Source organism: Rhinopithecus bieti, unplaced genomic scaffold (genome assembly GCF_001698545.2).
Source record: "Rhinopithecus bieti isolate Rb0 unplaced genomic scaffold, ASM169854v2 scaffold_2408, whole genome shotgun sequence".
NCBI classification, from domain to species: Eukaryota; Metazoa; Chordata; class Mammalia; order Primates; family Cercopithecidae; genus Rhinopithecus; species Rhinopithecus bieti.
The window spans coordinates 159,161-166,766 of NW_016803672.1; positions in this window are offsets into that span (position 1 = coordinate 159,161).

Consider the following 7,606-nt stretch of genomic DNA (forward strand, 5'->3'; position numbering starts at 1 on the left):
TGGAAAATGGACTGATGGACGAACAGAAGAAGGGTGAATGGGAGATCATGGAGGGAATGATGGAGGGAGAGAAGGAATGATGGGGGAGAAGGATGGATGGATGGATGGATGGATGGATGGATGGATGGATGGATAGATGGATGGATAGATGGATGGATGAACAGATGAACAGACAGACAGATGGATGGACAGACAGTGGATATGGATGGACAGAATAACAAGACTCTTTCAGGAAGACCAGAACACAGCAGAAAGGCCCTGAAGAAAACCAAAGCAGCTGCAGGAAGTTTGGTGTTTGCCAAGATTGGGGGTGAGATGAGCTACCTGTTTTGCAGAGGAGGTGGGGTGTGTTTTACCAGCTGACATCACAGAAGATACAGGTCCCAAGACCTAACAGGAGAGCAGCTGAGAAGAGCAACAGCTCCTCATAGACAGGGATGGACACTCGAGGCCAGCAGTGGGGGCAGACTCTGCACTGTCCCCACTGCCCCCAGCCGTGGAGAGATGCGTGTCTGCCACAGGGGAAGCAGCACCACCCAGGGGCTGGGGGAATGACAAGCTTGGCCACTTGGGGGTGCAGAGTCTAGAACCCAAGCCTCCATCCCTCTCTGTAGAGGCACCATGGGCGTTGACTTGCCCCTTCTGGCCACCTCTCAGTCCCAAGGGTGCCACATTTGGGGTCCTCCACCACACAGTCACTGCTTGATGTGGCTCATGGCCTTCCAGCCTCACTGCACGGGCCACACACACTTCCCCCAGTTCCTTTCCTCATTGTCTCCACACACAGATTCCTGCTGCCTTTAGGACTTTACTGCTGATCTCCAAAGAGATGAAGCAATCTCAAAGATAAACAGGCAGCAAATCCAAAGAAATCCTGCAAAATCCTGGGAGCGCCTTTCTCTGGTTGGAAGCTGGGCACGTGGTGGGATGATCCTGCCAGCCTGTGGAACTTCTGATATTATGGATGAGGATAGATTTTACTACCTCCCAAATTCTAGGACTCACACTCTTTTTGGGGGGTGGGGGCTGGGGACAGAGGCTTGCTCTGTTGCCGAGGCTGGAGTGCAATGGCGCGATCTCAGCTCCCTGCAACTTCTGCCTCCCAGATTCAAGCAACTCTCCTGTCTCAGCCTCCCAAGTAGCTGGGACTACAGGTGAGGCCACCCTGCCTGGCTAATTTTTGTGTTTTTAGTAGAGACAGGGTTTCACCATGTTGGCCAGGCTGGTCTCGAACTCCTGACCTCAGATGATCCACCTGCCACGGCCTCTCAGTGTGCTGGGAATACAGGTGTGAGTCATCACACTTGGCCTCACACTCTTTCATTCAAATAATGTTTATTGAGGAGCCTCTATGTGCCAAACTCTTTTTCTAGATGCTTAGGACACAACAGTGAACAAAACAAAGATACCCGCCCTTGTGACGCTTACAGTCTAGTGAGGAGGGGGGTGAGAAACAGACAATAAACATAAGGACTTAGTAAGTTTCATAGGAGGTTAAAAGATGACAAACTCTATCAGAAAAGAAAAAATGGGAGACAGAGAATCGGGAGTACAATTTTAAACAAGGCAGTCGGGGTAGATGGACCTCACAAGAAGGTAATGGGAAAATCTGAAGGAAGGAGGGAGCCAGGCAGAGCTGAAGGAAGGATGAAAACTATGGAATGCTTCCTGAATATGCCAGGCAATTTATAACTCCCTGAAATGTGCCACACAATTCCCAATGCATGCCTTTGCCCACGCTAGACTGTAAGCTCCACATGAGAACAGACTGCTTGACTTGTTCCCAAAAAGTATTTACAGGATTTATAGATGCAGTTGTACAGAATAGAATGCTGCTCACAATCCTCTTCTTCACCCTTCCTCCTAGAAAACTCCTACCCAGCCTTCAAGACCCAAACACATATAGGCAGAGTTGGTTGCTCCTCCTTTGAGCTCCCTACTCTTGCATCTTATATAAACCTCTTTTATAGCCTCAATACACTTTGTTTCCCTCTCTACTGCAGGTCAGAACCTTCCCCTGGATTGAGAACCCACAAGGGGATCTGACCTATTTGAGCTATGTATGGATCCCCAGAGCTCCTGGAACAGACGCTCGGTTAATGTTGTCAGAACTGAAATGACCTGTTACTGCTTTAATGCTCCCTCTCAAGTAGGTGGTTTGCATTTCTGGGACCTTTGGCACCTCAGTTGAGGCTCTTTGGTCGTGAGCAAGAGAACTCAACTTCTATTAGCTAAAGGTAAAGTAAAGAAAAAAAAAAGAAGTGATGTTAGGGATGGAGGCAAGGGGCTAGAGCCCCAACCAAAGCTGCAGGAAGGAAAAGTCAGAGTAGCCCCAGGACCTTGGCGCCCGCTGTGCTTGGGATCCCTGGCTGCACCTCCTAATGCACTCAGCTCCATCAGCTCCCAGCTGTGGTTCTGCTTCCCAAATCTGCAGAGCAGGACTCAAGTTGGCCCCACTAGTTGGGGCCTCCGTTGGAGCTATCAACCACCCAATAGGGGCCAGAATGAGGTAGAGAGATGGGCACGAGGGTGGGATAAGGGGCTGAGGTTTTGGGGGTGGGCAGTGGTGAGGGTTCCCTGGAGAAGAGGAGATCTTGTGAGCCTGGGGCCACACCCAAAGTGCCTCCTTCACTGGGCCCAGTCCCCACCCCAAGCCGCATTTCTAATAAAGGCCGTGTTTTGTAAGAATTTTTAAATGCTTTAACTAGAAATTGGCAAATTGCCACATGTAAGAATTGGCAAATTGGCAAATTTTTAAATGCTTTAACTAGAAATTGGCAAATTGCAACATGTAAGAATTTTTAAATGTTTTAACTAGAAATTGGCAAATTGGCAAATTGGCAAACTGCACCATAACCCATTTCAAGCTAGCATTGTGATGTGCATTGTGATGTCTCTGAACCTGCGACTGGGAAGACATGCACGCAGTTGGCTCTGGTGCAAGCTGGCTCCAGCCACCATTGGCTGTGGGGCTGAGGACACAAGGCTCCTCATAGACTCCTGTAAGGAGTCCTGCCCTATCTTGAGAACCACCCAAAGAGTTTAAGGGTGTGTCCCATCCTCCAGCCATCCTCTGAGAAGTCATAGCTCAGGTCCTGGATGAGCTTCCCCTCTTTCCCAGGAACCATTCCTTCCTTCCAGTGTAGCCCACTGGACAAGATCCAATATCCCAGGTCCTGCAAAACCTGGCTCCTTCCGGGCTCTGGGTCCTTCTTTCAGTTCCTGGGAGGGGCTGAGCAGCCACCTACCTCCTGGCCTTGACTTATATTGGCCCCGCTACCAGCTGTGCTGTGTCTCTCATCTTTGGGTGTCAGCTGAACCACCTTTTCCTCAGAGAAGCCTTCCCTGACCACTTCTCCCTCCCAATTTGCTTCTCCCTTGATAGCACTTACCCCATGCTGAAGCTCTGCTGTGACTGTGTAATGTCTGTCTCCCCTATTAGACTGGAAACTGCATGAGGGCTGGACCGTGTGGGGTTTTGGCTCACCACACTGTCCCCTGTGCTTAGCACAGGGCCAAGGCTATAGAATGGGAATCAATCCATAATTATTGATTGGGTAAACAAATGACACATGAAGGAATGAAATTAATCAGTTTCTCTGTACTTCACAGTTTCTTCTTCTGTAAAGTAAATATAAGAAAGTGTCTACCTTAAAATAATTTTTAACACTTACAGAGCATCTCCTATGTACCCAGTATTTTGCGTATACTTACTCCTTTAATCCTCACAACAGCCCTTTGGGGTAGATAGTGTTAATATCATCCCCATTTTACAGGTGACAAAACTGAGACACAGAGAGGTTCAATGACCTCCCCTAATTTACTCAGATTTGAACCCAGGCAGTGCCTCCAGCAGCCTCAGCCTTAACCACACACGAAGCTGCCGAGGGGGGTTGGGGAGGGGTCCCGGCGGTGGTAACACTGGCTGCTGTAGCCTTGCTGCCCCAAGAACTTGAAGCCTCATGAGCAGAGCCAACTATTGCTAAACACCATAACCAGGAGATGCTCAGGGATCCAGCTGCCTCTCACATCTGGGAAGCTTTCCTGGGACCAAGACACTCTGGCTGAGCCAAGTACCCGCATCTGACAATGTGGCCAGAGAGCTTTTACAAAATGTGAACCAACCGGACTCTCAACAGCTTCTCCCCACCCCACCCCAACCTGTGGGTGGGACTCTGATCTTGCCTGGGGCTCCAGCCTATCCCCTCAGGGTTCAGGGGTAACTCTTACTTCCCCAAGGTTGGGTTAAGTACAGTCATGTGACCAGCTCTGGCCAATGAGAAGCGAGGAGAGGCTTCTGGACAGAAGAATCTCTGATTCTGTTTCACTCACCCTCGCCATATCCATGAAATGGAAGAGTTCGTCGCTGGGTTTTGAGACTTTTTTCCGTGAAGCTGAAGGCCAAGGGAGCTGAAAGCCTTGCCACTGAATGCTGAAACTTAACTTTCACTGGCTACCTTAGAGGTAACATTCATAGGTCAACATGGTAATGGTGGCTTTGGTTGCTTTTCAGGAATTGGGCCAGCTGAAACTGGTTGAGACCCTTCAGCTGGGCCCATATATGTGCCCAAGAGATGGCCATTTGATATTGGAGGACCAAAAGCTCCACCCACAGATCAGGCTAATGCATCCATTTTCTGTATGTGTCCTGTGAAATGCCATGAACCCCAACTATGCTTGTGCAGAACAAACTGGTTACTTCATTCTTCCCCACTGCCAATCACCTGCCCCCACACCTTAGATCACCCACTTCTCTAACCTGTTCATATCCTTAAACCTTATCTTTGGGGAGGTAGATTTGAATGCCGTTCTCCCACCTCCTTGCTTGGCAGCCTTGTGAATCAATCTTTTCTCTTTTGCAAAACCCAAGTCACAGTGATTGACTGCACACTAGCAGAACAGATTGGGATTTGGTGGGTGACACCCAGATGTGACACCTGGACCCAGAACAGAAATCTCATGGCCACCATCTTGGGATGGCCATCCTGTGGCCCTGAGGGAAGCTGGCTGTATTAGTTCGTTCTCACACTGCTATGAAGAACTGCCTGAGGCTGGGTAATTTAGAAAGGAAAGAGGTTTAATTGACTCACAGTTCCACATGGCTGGGGAGGCCTCAGGAAACTTACAATCATGGTGGAAGGCGAAGGGAAAGCAAGGCACCTTCTTCACATTCCGGCAGGAGAGCGAAGTGCAGAGTGAAGGGGGAAGAGCCCTTTATACACTCATAAGACCTCTTGAGAACTCACTCACTATCACGAGAACAGCATGAGGGTAACCGCCTTCATGATCTAATCGCCTCTCACCAGGTCCCTTCCCCAACATGTGGGGATTGCAATTTGGATTACAATTCAAGATGAGATTTGGGTGGGGACACAGAGCCAGATCATATATCATTGGCCTAAGGGCAAAGCTGTTGTGCTAAGAGTGGAGATATGGGACAGACCCAGGTCCTTAGTGAGCTGCTGAGCTGCTGAATTGACAGACCCTGAGGTTCCCTACTTGGGAATTAGGATTACTTTTCTCTCTTGCTGCTTTGGGTTGAATATGTGTACCTTGTACCCAAAAGCATCCTAACAAATACAGAGGCTACGTAGCAAAAAGCAGAGGAGGAAAGGGAGACTTCTGCAGGTTCTTAGGTTTCAGAACAAGGAGAGCCCCACCAGAAACTTCGGGAGAGGCTGCCTTGAGCCCTCTCCTGACATTCAGAGGAGCTCAGGTGAACTCAAGGAGCGTCATCCCCAGGTGACGGGGTGGGGCGGTGCAGAGGGGAAACAAGAAATGAGTTAGGGTTGGGATTCCTGGCCAAAGTGATCCTGTCCCTTCCTCCCCAGGCTGACTCCAACAGGTTTGGGACATCTGAGCTTCAGAGGGGCCATTCTTCTCTTTCTGGGCAGAACCCTAGGAAGGTGCCTGAGACCCCAGGGAAAAAATGGCTCCAGGGTGTATCTGGGCAGATGGGGCTGGGTGAGACAGCCCTCAGAGAGGCAAGGAATTTGTGTACAGGCAGCACCCAGGTGTCCCGAGAGGGATGAGGGCCCGGGGGGCACTGTGGGAGTGAGCATGATTCAGCAGGTATGGGAGTGGGCCCCGGAGCCCAGAGCAGACAGGACATTGCCAAACTCAGCAGAGGATACATGGACCTGGAGTGCCCCAGCTCCTCCCTACTGGCAGGGAGGGGCACTTAGATGCAGCCGCAGGGAAATGTCGGGGGGTGGGGAGGAATCCCAGCCGGCCAAAATCACATTTCTTTGACTTCAGCCCATGGAAATGCCTATTGGGAGTGAAATTTACTCAGAAAAATAAAGCACAGCCTGTTTTGTATACATCTGCATTTGTGGCATCCATTCCTTCCCACCAGCAGTGAAGAGCAGCCAGCCACCTGCAGGAACTGCCCCACCCTCCCATCCTACTGCTGACCTGCAGAGGGTCACCTCTTTCCTCCACGTGCCTGCAGCAGGCCCTCTCCAGTGACCCCTTCCTCCCCCAAAGCAACCCTACTTCTGCCGCCAATGCCACCACCTCCAGGCTGCAACTCCACAGCCCACCTGACTGTGTGCTATGACCCCAGCCCCCACGTGCGGGCCACCACCGCCTCCTGTCCTCCTGGGTCTGAAGGCCAGCTGCTCCAAAGCCACGCCAGCTTAGCCCCGCGCACTCTTGACTCGTGTCCTGGAAATCCCTCCTTCCTCTCTGGCTCCCGCGGCCACCCGCTGGCCTCACCCATAATGTTCTTGACATCTGTTTCTGGTCATGTTAAGTTTCTGCCTGTGTTTCTCCTTTCCTCCAGACGCACACGTGGCAGTATGTGGCTACTGTGATGGGCCTGCCAAGTGGAGGTGGAGGCGGGGAGAGGAGAGGGGGCTGCAGGGCCTCCTCCCTGGCCAAGGAGTGTTGCTTCTCACTTCCCTCCGCACCTTTCCCAGGATGCTCAGAGAGGTCACTCATCAAACCCATACCGTTTGAGCACGGCTGTGTGCCAGACACTGCTAATACCCAGATACATTGTCACACTCAGTCCTCTGTCAGAACAAAGCCAAGACTCACGGGGAGGAAGTGACAAGCTCAGGTCATACTATAGGAAAAATGTTGTTGTGCGCCCTGAGCCAGGAGCTGGTCTAAGGAAAGAGTGTGCTGGGATCAGAACCCGCAGCCTGGCTCCAGATTCCATACTCGCCAGCGTCTGAGCACTCACCACCTCTCTCAGGCTTCCCCAGCCCTGTCCCGTGCACTTAGTATTCTCTGGGACAACCGCTGCTAATTGCACGTTTTCTGCCCCACTGCCACTTCTCCATGGGTCCTGGTTTGGGGTTCTGAAAATAGCCATGCCCCTGCAGCTTTGGATACCCGGAAGTCCTCAGTGGGGTAAGAGAGAAGGGCTTTTGCATCTGATGTTACGGATAAGGACAATATGGGGGCCCAAAAAGGCTAAATGATTTACCCAGCACCCTCCAGTCCTCCAGCCAAACAAGGGACTCTCCTGGGCAGAGCTGCCACAGGAGACCACCTCCTGGCACCCCGGCCTGCTGACTTCCCGCTGTCTAACGAAAACCTTGTGGAAGAAACACGCTGATAGACCCTTAATCCAAGCTGGACCCCGCCCTCCCCC